This window comes from Cryptomeria japonica, unplaced genomic scaffold, assembly GCF_030272615.1.
Source record: "Cryptomeria japonica unplaced genomic scaffold, Sugi_1.0 HiC_scaffold_543, whole genome shotgun sequence".
In the NCBI taxonomy this organism is placed as follows: domain Eukaryota; kingdom Viridiplantae; phylum Streptophyta; class Pinopsida; order Cupressales; family Cupressaceae; genus Cryptomeria; species Cryptomeria japonica.
The window spans coordinates 22,501-42,500 of NW_026729355.1; the positions used below are offsets into that span (position 1 = coordinate 22,501).

The 20,000-nt window shown below is 60.6% G+C and overlaps 2 non-coding genes across 2 annotated transcripts; both read left to right on the plus strand.

Annotated features, from left to right (window-relative positions):
- Positions 1-12,433: 12,433 nt before the first annotated feature.
- Positions 12,434-12,552, plus strand: LOC131872253 (5S ribosomal RNA). Its single transcript, XR_009370427.1, has one exon. It is a non-coding gene; the product is annotated as a 5S ribosomal RNA (ribosomal RNA).
- Positions 12,553-18,468: 5,916 nt separating this feature from the next.
- Positions 18,469-18,587, plus strand: LOC131872254 (5S ribosomal RNA). The gene has a single exon (XR_009370428.1). It is a non-coding gene; the product is annotated as a 5S ribosomal RNA (ribosomal RNA).
- Positions 18,588-20,000: the final 1,413 nt, after the last annotated feature.

Sequence of the window (20,000 nt, forward strand, 5' to 3'; positions counted from 1 at the left end):
GAGAGGAGGGATGCAGCCAAGAAAGCAATCAGGGCTCGAGGCAAGGGATGCATCAAGGATAGCAATCATGTTGTGAGGCGAGATTCCAAAGGCTAAACGTGAGAGGCTGCAGGGTCGACTCAGAGAGGTCTATGCATGTGAGAGGCTGAAAGCAAGGTCAACTCGGAGCGGTCTATGCATCGGGCGCGCTTGGGGCGACTACCAGTGCCAACCCCTTATCCCGCGACGCGTCCGACAAAGAGAACGTTCCAAGGCGGCAGAGGAGGTTACCAGCCGAAGGATGCAGTAGCAATAACAGGTATAGTTCCGCGGCGGCCGAGAAGACTCACCGCATAGGAATCGGGATGCGAGGCGAGGGATGCGGCGGGAAGGCCCCGACGGCTAAACGGAAGAGGCTGCAGGGCCGCCTCGGAATGGTCCAAGCATCGGACGCGATTGGGACGACTACCAGTGCCAACCCCTTATCCCGCGATGCGTCCGATACACAGATAGTTCCAAGGCGGCCGAGGAGCCTCACCGCATATCAATCGGGGTGCGAGGCGAGGGATGGGGCGGGAAGGCCCCAACGGCTAGACGGAAGAGGCTTCAGGGCCACCTCGGAATGCTCCAAGCATCGGACGCGCTTGGGGCGACTACCAGTGCCAACCCCTTATCCCGCGATGCGTCCGATACACAGATGGTTCCAAGGCGGCCGAGGAGCCTCACCGCATAGCAATCGGGGGTGCGAGGCGAGGGATGGGGCGGGAAGGCCCCAACGGCTAGACGGAAGAGGCTTCAGGGCCGCCTCGGAATGGTCCAAGCATCGGACGCGCTTGGGGCGACTACCAGTGACAACCCCTCATCCCGCGATGCGTCCGATACGAAGATGGTTCCAAGGCGGCCGAGGAGCCTCACCGCATAGCAATCGGGGTGCGAGGTGGGGGATGCGGCGAGATGGCCCCAACGGCTAGACGGAAGAGGCCACAGGGCCGCGTCGGAATAGTCCAAGCATCGGACGCGCTTGGGGCGACTACCAGTGACAACCCCTTATCCCGCGATGCGTCCGATACGAAGATAGTTCCAAGGCGGCCGAGGAGCCTCACCGCATAGCAATCCGGGTGCGAGGTGGGGGATGCGGCGAGATGGCCCCAACGGCTAGACGGAAGAGGCTGCAGGGCCGCCTCGGAATAGTCCAAGCATCGGACGCGCTTGGGGCGACTACCAGTGACAACCCCTTATCCCGCGATGCTTCCGATACGAAGACAGTTCCAAGGCGGCCGAGGAGCCTCACCGCATAGCAATGGGGGTGCGAGGTGAGGGATGCGGCGAGATGGCCCCAACGGCTAGACGGAAGAGGCCACAGGGCCGCCTCGGAATAGTCCAAGCATCGGACGCGCTTGGGGCGACTACCAGTGACAACCCCTTATCCCGCGATGCATCCGATACGAAGATAGTTCCCAGGCGGCCGAGGAGCCTCACCGCATAGCAATCGGGGTGCGAGGCGAGGGATGCGGCGAGATGGCCCCAAAGGGTAGACGGAAGAGGCTGCGGGGCCGCCTCGGAATAGTCCAAGCATCGAACGCGCTTGGGGCGACTACCACTGCCAACCCCTTATCCCGCGATGCGTCCGATACACAGATAGTTCCGAGGCGGCCGAGGAGCTGGGGGATGCGGCGAGATGGCCCCAACGGCTAGACGGAAGAGGCTGCAGGGCCGCCTCGGAATAGTCCAAGCATCGGACGCGCTTGGGGCGACTACCAGTGACAACCCCTTATCCCGCGATGCGTCCGATACACAGATAGTTCCGAGGCGGCCAAGGAGCCTCACCGCATAGCAATCGTGGTGCGAGGTGGGGGATGCAGCGAGATGGCCCCAACGGCTAGACGGAAGAGGCTGCAGGGCCGCCTCGGAATGGTCCAAGCATCGGACGCGCTTGGGGCGACTACCACTGCCAACCCCTTATCCCGCGATGCGTCCGATACACAGATAGTTCCAAGGCGGCCGAGGAGCCTCACCGAATAGCAATCGGGGTGCGAGGCGAGGGATGCGGCGAGAAAGCCCCAACGGCTAGAGGGAAGAGGCTTCAGGTCCGCCTCGGAATGGTCCAAGCATCGGACGCGCTTGGGGCGACTACCAGTGACAACCCCTTATCCCGCGACGCGTCCGATACACAGATAGTTCCAAGGCGGCCGAGGAGCCTCACCGCATAGCAATCGGGGTGCGAGGCGAGGGATGCGGCGAGAAGGACCCAACGGCTAGACGGAAGAGGCTTCAGGGCCGCCTCGGAATGGTCCAAGCATCGGACGCGCTTGGGGCGACTACCAGTGACAACCCCTTATCCCGCGACGCGTCCGATACACAGATAGTTCCAAGGCGGCCGAGGAGCCTCACCGCATAGCAATCGGGGTGCGAGGCGAGGGATGCGGCGAGAAGGACCCAACGGCTAGACGGAAGAGGCTTCAGGTCCGCCTCGGAATGGTCCAAGCATCGGACGCGCTTGGGGCGACTACCAGTGACAACCCCTTATCCCGCGACGCGTCCGATACACAGATAGTTCCAAGGCGGCCGAGGAGCCTCACCGCATAGCAATCGGGGTGCGAGGCGAGGGATGCGGCGAGAAGGACCCAACGGCTAGACGGAAGAGGCTTCAGGGCCGCCTCGGAATGGTCCAAGCATCGGACGCGCTTGGGGCGACTACCAGTGACAACCCCTTATCCCGCGACGCGTCCGATACACAGATAGTTCCAAGGCGGCCGAGGAGCCTCACCGCATAGCAATCGGGGTGCGAGGCGAGGGATGCGGCGAGAAGGACCCAACGGCTAGACGGAAGAGGCTTCAGGGCCGCCTCGGAATGGTCCAAGCATCGGACGCGCTTGGGGCGACTACCAGTGACAACCCCTTATCCCGCGACGCGTCCGATACACAGATAGTTCCAAGGCGGCCGAGGAGCCTCACCGCATAGCAATCGGGGTGCGAGGCGAGGGATGCGGCAAGAAGGACCCAACGGCTAGACGGAAGAGGCTTCAGGGCCGCCTCGGAATGGTCCAAGCATCGGACGCGCTTGGGGCGACTACCAGTGACAACCCCTTATCCCGCGACGCGTCCGATACACAGATAGTTCCAAGGCGGCCGAGGAGCCTCACCGCATAGCAATCGGGGTGCGAGGCGAGGGATGCGGCGAGAAGGACCCAACGGCTAGACGGAAGAGGCTTCAGGTCCGCCTCGGAATGGTCCAAGCATCGGACGCGCTTGGGGCGACTACCAGTGACAACCCCTTATCCCGCGACGCGTCCGATACACAGATAGTTCCAAGGCGGCCGAGGAGCCTCACCGCATAGCAATCGGGGTGCGAGGCGAGGGATGCGGCGAGAAGGACCCAACGGCTAGACGGAAGAGGCTTCAGGGCCGCCTCGGAATGGTCCAAGCATCGGACGCGCTTGGGGCGACTACCAGTGACAACCCCTTATCCCGCGACGCGTCCGATACACAGATAGTTCCAAGGCGGCCGAGGAGCCTCACCGCATAGCAATCGGGGTGCGAGGCGAGGGATGCGGCGAGAAGGACCCAACGGCTAGACGGAAGAGGCTTCAGGGCCGCCTCGGAATGGTCCAAGCATCGGACGCGCTTGGGGCGACTACCAGTGACAACCCCTTATCCCGCGACGCGTCCGATACACAGATAGTTCCAAGGCGGCCGAGGAGCCTCACCGCATAGCAATCGGGGTGCGAGGCGAGGGATGCGGCGAGAAGGACCCAACGGCTAGACGGAAGAGGCTTCAGGGCCGCCTCGGAATGGTCCAAGCATCGGACGCGCTTGGGGCGACTACCAGTGACAACCCCTTATCCCGCGATGCGTCCGATACACAGATAGTTCCAAGGCGGCCGAGGAGCCTCACCGCATAGCAATCGGGGTGCGAGGCGAGGGATGCGGCGAGAAGGACCCAACGGCTAGACGGAAGAGGCTTCAGGGCCGCCTCGGAATGGTCCAAGCATCGGACGCGCTTGGGGCGACTACCAGTGACAACCCCTTATCCCGCGACGCGTCCGATACACAGATAGTTCCAAGGCGGCCGAGGAGCCTCACCGCATAGCAATCGGGGTGCGAGGCGAGGGATGCGGCGAGAAGGACCCAACGGCTAGACGGAAGAGGCTTCAGGGCCGCCTCGGAATGGTCCAAGCATCGGACGCGCTTGGGGCGACTACCAGTGACAACCCCTTATCCCGCGACGCGTCCGATACACAGATAGTTCCAAGGCGGCCGAGGAGCCTCACCGCATAGCAATCGGGGTGCGAGGCGAGGGATGCGGCGAGAAGGACCCAACGGCTAGACGGAAGAGGCTTCAGGGCCGCCTCGGAATGGTCCAAGCATCGCACGCGCTTGGGGCGACTACCAGTGACAACCCCTTATCCCGCGACGCGTCCGATACACAGATAGTTCCAAGGCGGCCGAGGAGCCTCACCGCATAGCAATCGGGGTGCGAGGCGAGGGATGCGGCGAGAAGGACCCAACGGCTAGACGGAAGAGGCTTCAGGGCCGCCTGGGAATGGTCCATGCATCGCACGCGCTTGGGGCGACTACCAGTGACAACCCCTTATCCCGCGACGCGTCCGATACACAGATAGTTCCAAGGCGGCCGAGGAGCCTCACCGCATAGCAATCGGGGTGCGAGGCGAGGGATGCGGCGAGAAGGACCCAACGGCTAGACGGAAGAGGCTTCAGGGCCGCCTCGGAATGGTCCAAGCATCGGACGCGCTTGGGGCGACTACCAGTGACAACCCCTTATCCCGCGACGCGTCCGATACACAGATAGTTCCAAGGCGGCCGAGGAGCCTCACCGCATAGCAATCGGGGTGCGAGTCGAGGGATGCGGCGAGAAGGACCCAACGGCTAGACGGAAGAGGCTTCAGGGCCGCCTCGGAATGGTCCAAGCATCGGACGCGCTTGGGGCGACTACCAGTGACAACCCCTTATCCCGCGATGCGTCTGATACACAGATAGTTCCAAGGCGGCCGAGGAGCCTCACCGCATAGCAATCGGGGTGCGAGGCAAGGGATGCGGCGAGAAGGACCCAACGGCTAGACGGAAGAGGCTTCAGGGCCGCCTCGGAATGGTCCAAGCATCGGACGCGCTTGGGGCGACTACCGTTGCCAACCCCTTATCCCGCGATGCGTCTGATACACAGATAGTTCCGAGGCGGCCGAGGAGCCTCACCGCATAGCAATCGGGTTGCGAGGCAGATTATTGGGAAGGGAACCCCCTGGGATGCGGCTCAAGCAGTGCCCAAAGGGACTGGAATGCGGAATCACATCGAGAGACCCAAATGCTATACGAGGGCTCAAATCGAATTATCGATTTGGCCACGACATGGACGCATCGGAACGACTACCTTTGCCGAACCACTCGCAATTGCATCCATACCGAAACCAATAGACATTTCCGTTAGAGCCCTCGCATAGCATTCGGGAATCTCGCATGCCCCTCTAAATCGACCAATGCTGGCGCTCAACGAAAATCCGAGCGCTACCACCGTTCGAGCGCCAGCATTGGTCGAGTTAGAGGGGCACGGGGGAGAATGCTCCAGTCAACACCTCCCCTATATAAGTTATTTGTCCGATTCTCGCACAACCGTAGTCTGCCTCGTCGAATCAAACAACGGTCCCAGATTCCGACTTCCGTTCCGTAGAGACCCAAAAGCTAGATGGAGGCTCGCAAGAAAGAGAGTCGGCGCATAGCAATCGGGTTTCTCGAACGTTTAGGGACCGAGCTCACTTGCGGATAGGGCAAAATCCGCCAAGCAACCCAAAAGCTAGACGGGGGCTCGAATCGAATCGCCTAGGCGGCCACAACAACGACGTGTTGGATCGACTACCAGTGCCAAACCATTCAGCAAGACTAGTCTGTGTCGAGGCCGGATAGAGATTCTCAGAGAGCGCCCGTATAGCATTTAGGAGACCTGCCGCGTCCCTCACACTCGACAAATGGTGGTGCACGTTTATAAATCCGAGCGATCCCAACCCTTTCAAGCACCAACATCGGTCGAGATAGAGGGGCACGGAGGGGGCTGCGTGAGACAACACAGTCCCCTATATAAGTTATTTGTCCGATTCTCACACATCCGAAGAATGGTCATCAAATCGGACAACAGCCCAAACTTCCGACTTCCGTCCCAGAAAGCCCAAGAGCTATCTAAAACGTTCATGGCCGGAACTCGATCGCGGCTATACCAGTCCGCCAAGCAACCCAAAAGCTAGACTGGAGCTCTAGTCGAATCACCTCTGTGGCCATTGCAAGGACGTGTTGGAGCGACTACCATTGCCGAACCATTCCGCAGGTCGAGTCCATACCAAGGCCGCATAGAGATTCACGATGAGCTCCTGCATAGCAATCAGGAGACTTGCCGTGTCCATCACAATCGATAAATCCTGGTGCAAGATTTTTGCATCCGAGCGCTCCAACCAGTCGAGCACCAGCATCAATCGACATAAACGGGCACGGGGGGAGGATGCTCGAGAACACTACCTCCCCTATATAAGTTATTTGTCCGATTCTCAAGCAGCCGAAGTCTGGTCATCGAATCGGGTCAAAGACCACAACTTCCGACTTTACCCACAATGCAAGTCATCGAATCGAACATCGGCCCCCGAGTCGGACTCCATGCGTATGTCAGGTCATCGGACCCAAATTCCGCCTTCCTGCGCATGGCGGGCCATCAATATCAACTCGGTCATCGGACCCAAACTCCGCCTTTCTGCGCATGGCACGCCTTCAAATCGGTCATCGGACCCAAATTCCGCCTTCCTGTGCATGGCGGGCCATCAACATCAACTCGGTCATCGGACCCAAATTCCGCCTTTCTGCGCATGGCACGCCATCAACTCGGTCATCGGACCCAAATTCCGCCTTCCTGCGCATGGCAGGTCATCGGACACAAATTCAGACCTCGCCAATATGCCTACGTATCGAATCGGTCATCGGACCCAACTTCCGACTTCATCCATACTGTAGGGTCTTTGAGGTTGGCGCGGTGCGCTCAACCCGGGGAGTCGACCCATCGAAGCATACACCTCCCCTATATAAGCTATTTGTCCGATTCCCACACCTGTGTAGTTTGCACCTCTGACCAGGACATCGACCCCAACTTCCGAACTCGACTGCAACGACGGCACCAGCGCCTTGGTGCGCACCTTGCGACGCACAGTCCCAACATTCGCCTTCCTGCACATGGCAGGTCATCGGACCCAAATTCCGACCTCGCGAGTATGCCTACATATCGAATCGGTCATCGGACACAACTTCCGACTTCATCCATACCGTAGGGTCTTTGAGGTTGGCGCGGTGCGCTCAACCCGGGGAGTCGACCCAACGAAGCATACACCTCCCCTATATAAGCTATTTGTCCGATTCCCACACCTGTGTAGTTTGCACCTCCGATCAGGACATCGACCCCAACTTCCGAACTCGCCTGCAACGACCGAACCAGCGCCTTGGTGCGCACCTTGCAACGCACAGTGCCAACATTCGCCTTCCTGCACATGGCAGGTCATCGGACCCAAATTCCGACCTCGCGAGTATGCCTACATATCGAATCGGTCATCGGACCCAACTTCCGACTTCATCCATACCGTAGGGTCTTTGAGGTTGGCGCGGTGCGCTCAACCCGGGGAGTCGACCCAACGAAGCATACACCTCCCCTATATAAGCTATTTGTCCGATTCCCACACCTGTGTAGCTTGCACCTCCGATCAGGACATCGACCCCAACTTCCGAACTCGACTAAAAAGACCGCACCAGCACCTTGGTGTGCACCTTGCAACGCACAGTGCCAACATTCGCCTTCCTGCACATGGCAGGTCATCGGACCCAAATTCCGACCTCATGAGCATACCTACTAATCGAATCGGTCATCGGACCCAACTTCCGACTTCATCCATACCGTAGGGTCTTTGAGGTTGGCGCGGTGCGCTCAACCTGGGGAGTCGACCCATCGAAGCATACACCTCCCCTATATAAGCTATTTGTCCGATTCCGACACCTGTGTAGTTTGCACCTCCGCTCAGGACATCGACCCCAACTTCCGAACTCGCCTGCAACGACCGAACCAGCGCCTTGGTGCGCACCAAAAGTGCGCACTTTTGGAGGGCACTTTTGTGCGCTCCAAAGGTGCGCACTTTTGGAGGGCACTTTTGTGCGCTCCAAAGGTGCGCACTTTTGGAGGGCACTTTTTGGAGGGCACTTTTGTGCGCTCCAAAGGTGCGCACTTTTGGAGGGCACTTTTTGGAGGGCACTTTTCTGCGCTCCAAAGGTGCGCACTTTTGGAGGGCACTTTTTGGAGGGCACTTTTCTGCGCTCCAAAGGTGCGCACTTTTGGAGGGCACTTTTTGGAGGGCACTTTTCTGCGCTCCAAAGGTGCGCACTTTTGGAGGGCACTTTTTGGAGGGCACTTTTCTGCGCTCCAAAGGTGCGCACTTTTGGAGGGCACTTTTGTGCACTCCAAAGGTGCACACTTTTGGAGGGCACTTTTTGGAGGGCACTTTTCTGCACTCCAAAGGTGCGCACTTTTGGAGGGCACTTTTTGGAGGGCACTTTTGTGCGCTCCAAAGGTGCGCACTTTTGGAGGGCACTTTTTGGAGGGCACTTTTGTGCGCTCCAAAGGTGCGCACTTTTGGAGGGCACTTTTGTGCACTCCAAAGGTGCGCACTTTTGGAGGGCACTTTTCCTGCGCTCCAAAGGTGCACACCTAGGTGAGCACCTTCGACCACACCTTGTAGCACACCAAACTCTGACTTTCGACTTCATCCGCAATGCAGGGTCTTTGAGGTTGGCGCAATGCGCACAACCAGGGGAGTCGACCCATCAAACCCAACACCTCCCCTATATAAGCTATTTGTCTGATTCTCATACATGCGTAGCCTGCAGGAGCAATTAGGACATCGACCCCAACTTTCGGCTTCTAAACGAAAACAAGGTCTTTGAGGTTGGTGTAATGCGAACAACTAGGGGAGTCAACCCATCAAACCCAACACCTCCCCTATATAAGCTATTTGTCTGATTCTCATACATGTGTAGTCTACAGGAGCAATTAGGACATCGACCCCAACTTTTGACTTCTTAACGAAAACAAGGTCTTTGAGGTTGACGTAATGCGCACAACCAGGGGAGTCGACCCATCAAACCCAACACCTCCCCTATATAAGCTATTTGTCCGATTCTCATACATGTGTAGCCTACAGGAGCCATTAGGACATTGACCCCAACTTTTGACTTCTTAACGAAAACAAGGTCTTTGAGGTTGGCGTAATGCGCACAACCAAGGGAGTTGACCCATCAAACCCAACACCTCCCCTATATAAGCTATTTGTCTGATTCTCATACATGTGTAGCCTGCAACAACGATTAGGACATCCACCCCAACTTCTGAATTCGTCTGCGTTGACCGCACCAAAGGTGCACGCCTTGGTGCTCACCAAAATCCGACTTCCGACTTCTTCTGCTATGCGGGGTCTTTGAGGTTGGCGCAGTGCGCACAACCAGGGGAGTCAACCCACCGAATGCAACACCTCCCCTATATAAGCTATTTGTCTGATTCTCATACATGCGTAGACTGCAGCAATGATTAGGACATCCACCCCAACTTTTGACTTCTTAAACAAGACAGGGTCTTTGAAGTTGGTGCAGTGCACACAACCAGGGGAGTCGACCCATCAAACGCAACACCTCCCCTATATAAAGCTATTTGTCCGATTCTCATACGTGTAGTCTGCAGCAGCGATTAGGACATCGACCCCAACTTCCGAATTCGTTTGCATTGACCGCACCAAAGGTGCACGCCTTGGTGTGCACCTTGGAGTGCACTTTGGTGCTCACCTCGGTGCACACTTTGGTGTGCACCTCGGTGTGCACCAAAGGTGCGCACCTTGGAGCGCACCAAAGGTGTACACTTTGGAGCGCACCACATAGGGTCTTTGAGAGGTTGGCGCAGTGCGCACACCAAGGTGGGTGTTGAGGTGCGTGCCGAGGTGGGTGGGTGCTAGGGTGCGCTCCATGGTGGGTGCCAGGGTGGGTGCGTGCTAGGGTGGATTCCAAAGAGGGTCATAGGGTGGGTGCCAAGGTGGGTTGGTGATATAGTGGGTTCAAAGGTGGGTACTAGGGTGGGTTCCAAGGTGGGTCACAAGTTGGGTGCCAGGATGCGTGGGTGTTAGGTTGGGTGCCAAGGTGGGCTCCTGCGTGGGTGGGTGCTAGGGTGGGTTTCAAGGTGGACGCGAGGGCGGGTGCCAAGGTGGGTAACAAGTTGGGTGTTAGGATGGGTGAGTGCTAGAGTGGGTGCCAAGGTGGGTGGGTGCTAAGGTGGATGCCAAGGTGGTTCACAGGGTGGGTGGGTTCTAGGGTGAGTTCCAAGGTGGGTCACAGGTTTAGTGCTAGGGTGCGTGTCAAGGCGGGTGTCGAGGTGCCTGGGTGCTAGGGTGTGGATGCCAATGTGGGTCATAGGGTGGGTACTAGGGTGGGCTGCAATGTGGGTGCCAAGGTGGGTAACATGCTCGGTTGGTTCTAAATTGGGTGTCAGGGTGGGTGTGCACCCACCTTGCCCGAGGTGGGTGCCAAGGTGCCAGTGTGGGTGGGTGCTAAGGTGGATGCCAAGGTGGGTGAGAAGGTGGGTGATAGGTTGAGTGGTAGGATGGGTGGGTGCCAAGATGGGTCACAGGGTGGGTGCAAGGGTGGGTAGGTGCTAGGGTTGGTGTCAGGGTGGGTGGGTGCTAGGTTGGGTTCCAAGGTGGGTGCGAGGGTGAGTGTCAAGGTGGGTCACAGGTTAGGTGCTAGGATGGGTGAGTGCTAGGGTGCAAAGGTGCCAGGGTGGGTGCTAGGATGGGTCGATGCTAGGGTGAGTGGCAAGGTGGGTCCACAAGTGTCAAGGTGGGTGCCGAGGTGGGTGCCAACTTGGGTTCCAAGGTGGGTGCCAAGTGGGCGACTGCTATGGTGGATGCCAAGGTGGGTCACGGGGTGGGTGCCAAGTTGCTAGGTTGTGTTCCAAGGTGGGTGCCAACGTGGCTGCTAGGGTGCGTGGGTTAAAGGGTGTGTCACAACGTGGGTGCCAGGATGGGTGCGCACCCACACTGGCCAAGACGGGTGCAAGGTTGGGTTCCAAGCCCGGTCACAGGCTGGGTGCTAGGATGGGTGGGTGCCAAGGTGGGCACCAGGGTGGGTGCACCCACCCTGGCCAAGGTGGGTCACGGGGTGGGTCCTAGGGTGGGTAACAGGGTGGGTACTAAGGTGCGTGCCAAGGTGGGTCATGGGGTGGGTGCCAAGGTGGGCACCAGGGTGGGTGTGCACCAACCCTAGCCAGGGTAGGTCACGGGGTGGTTGTCGGGGTGGGCGTCAAGGAGCCAAGGTGGGTGGCAAGTAGCCAAGTTGCGTGCCAAGGTGGGTGTCGGGGTGGGTGCCAAGGATCCAAGGTGGGTGCCAAGGAACCAAGGTGGGTGTCTGGGTGGGTGCCGAGGTGGGAGCCAGGGTGGGTCCCAAGGTGAGTGCAAAGGTGGGTGCCAGGGTCAAGGTGAGTGCCAATGTGGGTTCCAAGGTGCCAGGGTCAGGGTGAGTGCCAATGTGGGTTCAAAGGTGCTAAGTTGGGTGCGAGGTTGGGTGCGAGGGTGGGTGGGTGCCAAGGTGTGCTAGGTGGAAGCCCGGGTGGGTCGGCATCCCATGGGTGTCGAGTTGGGTGCCTGATGGGTGCTTCTTGTCAAGTTTTAGTCGTCGGGACTCATTTCGAGCCTTAGAGGTCGTTTCTTGTCCGGTTGCCCTGTCTTCGACCTGGGAACCCAATTTTGGTCCTCGGGTCCCATTTTTTTTTGTCTCGCATCCCACTTTTGGCCTGTGGCCTTTTCGGGGTCGATTCTCGTTTTGGGCATCAGAGCATGTTTCTTCTCCTAAAACCCAATATTTGTTTATTAAGTCTCGGAACACATTTTTGTTCTCGTGGACCCATCATGGGTCTTGGAACGCATTTGTGGTCCTTGGGTCCCATTTTGCATCCCGAAACTTGTGTTTTGGTGCTTGATCCCTATTTTGGGTGCCCACCTTGCACCAAGTGCGCACCCGGGGCAAACCGAGCGCCTTGGTGCACCGGGGCAAGATCGAGCGTGCACCCGAGGCGCCCCGAACATGCACCAAGGTGCACTCGGCCCACATGTGAGCGCAGGTCGTTGCGCCCGAGGTGGTGTGTGGGCACCGCGTTGCAGACGGGACACTGCACGCACACGACGCCCCGTCCAGGTGCACGCACGTAGGCCGGGCCGGGTGCACACCCGACGCCCTAGCAAGGTGCGCGCACCCGGGCAGGGCTCACACTTGGCGAACGGGGCGCACTTCGCGAGGGAGGGTGTGCACCTCGACGGGGGTGGGTGGCCGGGGTGGATTCGCACGTGGGTCGCGGTTTGCTAAGTACACACTGCGACAAGCTCATAACGGGTGCGATCATACCAGCGTTAGTGCACCGGATCCCATCAGAACTCCGCAGTTAAGCGCGCTTGGGCCGGAGTAGTACTGGGATGGGTGACCTCCCGGGAAGTCCCGGTGTTGCACCCTTTCTTAGTTTTTCGCCGGGCGTCGCAATGCTATTTGAATAAACCTTTTGCCCGTTTGCGTTCTCGTCGGGGCCGGGCTGGGCCGGGGTGCGCTGCCCGCACTACCGCGCGCGCGGGGGCGACACCGAGCGCGCACCCGAGGCGCCCCGAGCACACAGGCCACGGTGCAACCCGGGCGTTGTGCGCGCACCCCGGTGCGCCCGAGGTGCTGCGCGCGCACCCAGGTGAAATCGGTGTGCACCTCGGCCAGTGCGCGCTCGGTCGAGTCGCGCACGTTGGCCAAGGTGCACGGTGATGTTTCTTACTCTAAGGTTCCGCACCAGACGCCCGGGACAGGTGAGCGAAGCTGGGCGGGGCCGGGTGCGCGGCCGGGGCAGGTGCACGCAGCTGGAGAGAGCTTTGGAGCACACCAGAGGTGCGCACCTTGGAGCACACTTCGGAGCGCACCAATGATGCGCTCCATTCAAAAGTTTCCTGAAAAGGCAAAAAAAGTTGAGATTATAGAATTTCCCACTTGAGAGATTGTAAAAAAAAAAAATTTAAAATGAAGGAAACGCGGGTGCCAAGGTGTGCGCGCCCGGGTGCGCAGCCCAGCCAAGGTGTGCGCACCAAGGCGCCCACCCTGGCGAAGGTGCACGCAAGGTGCGCACCCGAGGCAAACCGGACAATTAACCCAACTTTCGACTTCGCGCGCACCTGCGCACCTTGGAGCGCACTTCGGAGCGCTCCTTGGTGCGCACCAATCTTGGGCACCTCGGAGTGCACCATGGCGCCCACCAAGGTGCGCACCCGGGGCAAACCGAGCTCCGACTTCGTGCGCACCTTGGAGCGCACGAAAGGTGCGCACCATGGCGCCCACCAAGGTGCGCAGCCCAGCCAAGGCGTGCGCATCAAGGTGCGCACCCTGGCGAAGGTGCGCACCCGGGGCAAACCGAGCTCCGACTTCGTGCGCACCTTGGAGCGCACAAAGGGTGCGCAACCCAGCCAAGGTGTGCGCACCCCGGGCAAACCGAGCTCCGAATCGTGCGCACCTTGGAGCACACTTCGGAGCCCTCCTTGGTGCGCACCGATGTTGCGCACCTCGGAGCGCACCCGGGGAAAACAATGCAATTAACCCGACTTTCGACTTCGTGGGCACCTCGGAGCGCTCTCGGGTTCGCACCTCGGAGCACACCGAGGTGCGCACCTTTGATGCGCTGCCTTCACCAATTTCCAGAAAAGGCAAGAAAACATTGAGAAGGTGTGCGCACCGAGGTGCCCACCCTGGCGAAGGTGCACGCGAGGTGCGCACCCGGGGCAAACCGGGCTCCGACTTCGTGCACGCCATGCTGCGCACCTTGGAGGGCCATGGTGCGCACCTTGGAGCACACTTCGGAGCGCTCAATGGTGCCCAACCCAGCCAAGGTGCCCACCGCGGCGAAGGTGCACGCGAGGTGCGCACCCGGGGCAAACCGGGCTCCGACTTCGTGCACGCCGCACCTTGGAGCACACTTCGGAGCGCTCCTTGGTGCGCACCAGGGCGCGCAACCCAGCCGAGGTGCCCACCCCGGCGAAGGTGCACGCGGGGTGCGCACCCGGGGCAAACCGGGCTCCGACTTCGTGCACGCCATGGTGCCCACCGCGGCGAAGGTGCACGCGAGGTGCGCACCCGGGGCAAACCGGGCTCCGACTTCGTGCACGCCGCACCTTGGAGCACACTTCGGAGCGCTCCTTGGTGCGCACCAGGGCGCGCAACCCAGCCGAGGTGCCCACCCCGGCGAAGGTGCACGCGAGGTGCGCACCCGGGGCAAACCGGGCTCCGACTTCGTGCACGCCATGGTGCCCACCGCGGCGAAGGTGCACGCGAGGTGCGCACCCGGGGCAAACCGGGCTCCGACTTCGTGCACGCCGCACCTTGGAGCACACTTCGGAGCGCTCCTTGGTGCGCACCATGGTGCCCACCAGGGCGCGCAACCCCGCCGAAGGTGCACGCGAGGTGCGCACCCGGGGCAAACCGGGCTCCGACTTCGTGCACGCCGCACCTTGGAGCACACTTCGGAGCGCTCCTTGGTGCGCACCAGGGCGCGCAACCCCGCCGAAGGTGCACGCGAGGTGCGCACCCGGGGCAAACCGGGCTCCGACTTCGTGCACGCCATGGTGCGCACCAGGGTGCCCACCGCGGCGAAGGTGCGCACCCGGGGCAAACCGGGCTCCGACTTCGTGCACGCCGCACCTTGGAGCACACTTCGGAGCGCTCCTTGGTGCGCACCAGGGCGCGCAACCCAGCCGAGGTGCCCACCCCGGCGAAGGTGCACGCGAGGTGCGCACCCGGGGCAAACCGGGCTCCGACTTCGTGCACGCCATGGTGCCCACCGCGGCGAAGGTGCGCACCCGGGGCAAACCGGGCTAGGACTTCGTGCACGCCGCACCTTGGAGCACACTTTGGAGCGCTCCTTGGTGCGCACCATGGTGCCCACCAGGCCGCGCAACCCAGCCAAGGTGTGCGCACCAAGGTGCACGCGAGGTGCGCACCCGGGGCAAACCGGGGTCCGGCTTCGTGCACGCCGCACCTTGGAGCACACATCGGGGCGCTCCCGGGTTCGCACCGGCGTTGCGCACCGTGGTGGGCACCTCGGAGCGCACCGTGGTGGGCACCTCGGAGCACACCAAGGTGGGCAGCGAGGTGCGCACCTTTGATGCGATGCCTTCACTAATTTCCATAAAAGGCAAAAAAAAACGAGATTTTAAAATTTCCGTTTTGAAAGATAGTGAGAAAAAGGGAATGCTGGTGCCATCTTGAGCCCGCCCTGGTGCGCAGCCCAGCCAAGGTGTGCGCACCAAGGTGCCCACCCTGGCGAAGGTGCGCGCCCGGGCAATTAACCCAACTTCCAACTTCGCGCGCGCCAGGGTGGGAGCGCACCCAACAACCGGGCCTGGGAAGAGCCAATGCGAGAAACCCCACCAAACGCTCTGACAAAAAAAGAGGGGGCGCTCCAGTAACCCCGCTTCGGAGCGCACCCTGGGCAAACCCAGCCAGGGTGCCCACCCCGGCCAAGGTGCAGGCGAGGTGCGCACCCGGGGCAAACCGGGCTCCGACAACGTGCACGCCGCACCTTGGAGCACACTTCGTAGCGCTCCCGGGTGCGCACCTCAGAGCACACCAAGGTGGGCAGCGAGGTGCGCACCTTTGATGCGCTGCCTTCACTAATTTCCAGAAAAGGCAAAAAAAAGAGGAGATTTTAAAATTTCCGTTTTGAAAGATAGTGAAAAAAACGGAACGCGGGTGCCATCTTGAGCCCGCCCTGGTGCACAGCCCAGGTAAGGTGCCCACCCTGGCAAAGGTGCGCACCCGGGCAATTAACCCTACTTCCGACTTCGTGCGCGCCAGGGTGGCAACCGGGCCTGGGAAGAGCCAATGCGAGAAACCCCACCAAACGCTCCGACAAAAAAAGAGGCGGCGCTCCAATAACCCCGCTTCGGAGCGCAGCCGGGGCAAACCCAGCCAAGGTGCCCACCCCGACGAAGGTGCACGCGAGGTGCGCACCCGGGGCAAACCGGGCTCCGACAACGTGCACGCAGCACCTTGGAGCACACTTCGAAGCACTCCCGGGTGCCCACCGGCGTTGCGCACCGTGGTGGGCAGCGAGGTGCGCACCTTTGATGCGCTGCCTTCACTAATTTCCAGAAAAGGCAAAAAAAAATGAGATTTTAAAATTTCCGTTTTGAAAGATAGTGAAAAAAACGGAACGCGGGTGCCATCTTGAGCCCGCCCTGGTGCGCAGCCCAGGCAAGGCATGCGCACCAAGGTGCCCACCCGCGGTGCACGCCCGGGGCAAACCGGGCTCCGACTTCGTGCAGGCCGCACCTTGGAGCACACTTCGGAGCGCTCCTTGGTGCGCACCATGGTGCCCACCAGGGCGCACCCGGGGCAAACCGGGCTCCGACTTCGTGCACGCCGCACCTTGGAGCACACATCGGAGCGCTCCCAGGTTCGCACCAGCGTTGCGCACCTTTGATGCGCTGCCTTCACTAATTTCCAGAAAAGGCAAAAAAAAACGATATTTTAAAATTTCCGTTCTGAAAGATAGTGAAAAAAACGGAACGCGGGTGCCATCTTGAGCCCTTCCTGGTGCGCAGCCCAGGCAAGTTGTGCGCACCAAGGTGCCCACCCTGGCGGAGGTGCGCGCCCGGGGCAAACCGGGCTCCGACTTCGTGCACTGCATGGTGCCCACCAAGGCGCGCAACCCAGCCAAGGTGCCCACCGCAGCGAAGGTGCACGCGAGGTGCGCACCCGAGGTGCACACCCGGGGCAAACCGAGCTCCGACTTCGTGCACGCCGCACCTTGGAGCACACTTCAGAGCGCTCCTTGGTGCGCACCAGGGCGCGCAACCCAGCCAAGGTGCTCACCCCGGCGAAGGTGCACGCGAGGTGCGCACCCGGGGCAAGCCGGGCTCGGACTTCGTGCACGCCGCACCTTGGAGCACACATCGGAGCGCTCCCGGGTTCGCACCAGCATTGCGCACCTTTGATGCGCTGCCTTCACTAATTTCCAGAAAAGGCAAAAAAAAAAAAAAAAACGAGATTTTAAAATTTCCGTTTTGAAAGATAGTGAAAAAAACGGAACGCGGGTGCCATCTTGAGCCCGCCCTGGTGTGCAGCCCAGGCAAGTTGTGCGCACCAAGGCACCCACCCTGGCCAAGGTGGGTCACGGGGTGGGTCCTAGGGTGGGTAACGGGGTGGGTACTAAGGTGCGTGCCAAGGTGGGTCATGGGGTGGGTGCCAAGGTGGGCACCAGGGTGGGTGTGCACCAACCCTAGCCAGGGTAGGTCACGGGGTGGTTGTCGGGGTGGGCGTCAAGGAGCCAAGGTGGGTGGCAAGTAGCCAAGTTGCGTGCCAAGGTGGGTGTCGGGGTGGGTGCCAAGGATCCAAGGTGGGTGCCAAGGAACCAAGGTGGGTGTCTGGGTGGGTGCCGAGGTGGGAGCCAGGGTGGGTCCCAAGGTGAGTGCAAAGGTGGGTGCCAGGGTCAAGGTGAGTGCCAATGTGGGTTCCAAGGTGCCAGGGTCAGGGTGAGTGCCAATGTGGGTTCAAAGGTGCTAAGTTGGGTGCGAGGTTGGGTGCGAGGGTGGGTGGGTGCCAAGGTGTGCTAGGTGGAAGCCCGGGTGGGTCGGCATCCCATGGGTGTCGAGTTGGGTGCCTGATGGGTGCTTCTTGTCAAGTTTTAGTCGTCGGGACTCATTTCGAGCCTTAGAGGTCGTTTCTTGTCCGGTTGCCCTGTCTTCGACCTGGGAACCCAATTTTGGTCCTCGGGTCCCATTTTTTTTTGTCTCGCATCCCACTTTTGGCCTGTGGCCTTTTCGGGGTCGATTCTCGTTTTGGGCATCAGAGCATGTTTCTTCTCCTAAAACCCAATATTTGTTTATTAAGTCTCGGAACACATTTTTGTTCTCGTGGACCCATCATGGGTCTTGGAACGCATTTGTGGTCCTTGGGTCCCATTTTGCATCCCGAAACTTGTGTTTTGGTGCTTGATCCCTATTTTGGGTGCCCACCTTGCACCAAGTGCGCACCCGGGGCAAACCGAGCGCCTTGGTGCACCGGGGCAAGATCGAGCGTGCACCCGAGGCGCCCCGAACATGCACCAAGGTGCACTCGGCCCACATGTGAGCGCAGGTCGTTGCGCCCGAGGTGGTGTGTGGGCACCGCGTTGCAGACGGGACACTGCACGCACACGACGCCCCGTCCAGGTGCACGCACGTAGGCCGGGCCGGGTGCACACCCGACGCCCTAGCAAGGTGCGCGCACCCGGGCAGGGCTCACACTTGGCGAACGGGGCGCACTTCGCGAGGGAGGGTGTGCACCTCGACGGGGGTGGGTGGCCGGGGTGGATTCGCACGTGGGTCGCGGTTTGCTAAGTACACACTGCGACAAGCTCATAACGGGTGCGATCATACCAGCGTTAGTGCACCGGATCCCATCAGAACTCCGCAGTTAAGCGCGCTTGGGCCGGAGTAGTACTGGGATGGGTGACCTCCCGGGAAGTCCCGGTGTTGCACCCTTTTTTAGTTTTTCGCCGGGCGTCGCAATGCTATTTGAATAAACCTTTTGCCCGTTTGCGTTCTCGTCGGGGCCGGGCCGGGCCGGGGTGCGCTGCCCGCACTACCGCGCGCGCGGGGGCGACACCGAGCGCGCACCCGAGGCGCCCCGAGCACACAGGCCACGGTGCAACCCGGGCGTTGTGCGCGCACCCCGGTGCGCCCGAGGTGCTGCGCGCGCACCCAGGTGAAATCGGTGTGCACCTCGGCCAGTGCGCGCTCGGTCGAGTCGCGCACGTTGGCCAAGGTGCACGGTGATGTTTCTTACTCTAAGGTTCCGCACCAGACGCCCGGGACAGGTGAGCGAAGCTGGGCGGGGCCGGGTGCGCGGCCGGGGCAGGTGCACGCAGCTGGAGAGAGCTTTGGAGCACACCAGAGGTGCGCACCTTGGAGCACACTTCGGAGCGCACCAATGATGCGCTCCATTCAAAAGTTTCCTGAAAAGGCAAAAAAAGTTGAGATTATAGAATTTCCCACTTGAGAGATTGTAAAAAAAAAAAATTTAAAATGAAGGAAACGCGGGTGCCAAGGTGTGCGCGCCCGGGTGCGCAGCCCAGCCAAGGTGTGCGCACCAAGGCGCCCACCCTGGCGAAGGTGCACGCAAGGTGCGCACCCGAGGCAAACCGGACAATTAACCCAACTTTCGACTTCGCGCGCACCTGCGCACCTTGGAGCGCACTTCGGAGCGCTCCTTGGTGCGCACCAATCTTGGGCACCTCGGAGTGCACCATGGCGCCCACCAAGGTGCGCACCCGGGGCAAACCGAGCTCCGACTTCGTGCGCACCTTGGAGCGCACGAAAGGTGCGCACCATGGCGCCCACCAAGGTGCGCAGCCCAGCCAAGGCGTGCGCATCAAGGTGCGCACCCTGGCGAAGGTGCGCACCCGGGGCAAACCGAGCTCCGACTTCGTGCGCACCTTGGAGCGCACAAAGGGTGCGCAACCCAGCCAAGGTGTGCGCACCCCGGGCAAACCGAGCTCCGAATCGTGCGCACCTTGGAGCACACTTCGGAGCCCTCCTTGGTGCGCACCGATGTTGCGCACCTCGGAGCGCACCCGGGGAAAACAATGCAATTAACCCGACTTTCGACTTCGTGGGCACCTCGGAGCGCTCTCGGGTTCGCACCTCGGAGCACACCGAGGTGCGCACCTTTGATGCGCTGCCTTCACCAATTTCCAGAAAAGGCAAGAAAACATTGAGAAGGTGTGCGCACCGAGGTGCCCACCCTGGCGAAGGTGCACGCGAGGTGCGCACCCGGGGCAAACCGGGCTCCGACTTCGTGCACGCCATGCTGCGCACCTTGGAGGGCCATGGTGCGCACCTTGGAGCACACTTCGGAGCGCTCAATGGTGCCCAACCCAGCCAAGGTGCCCACCG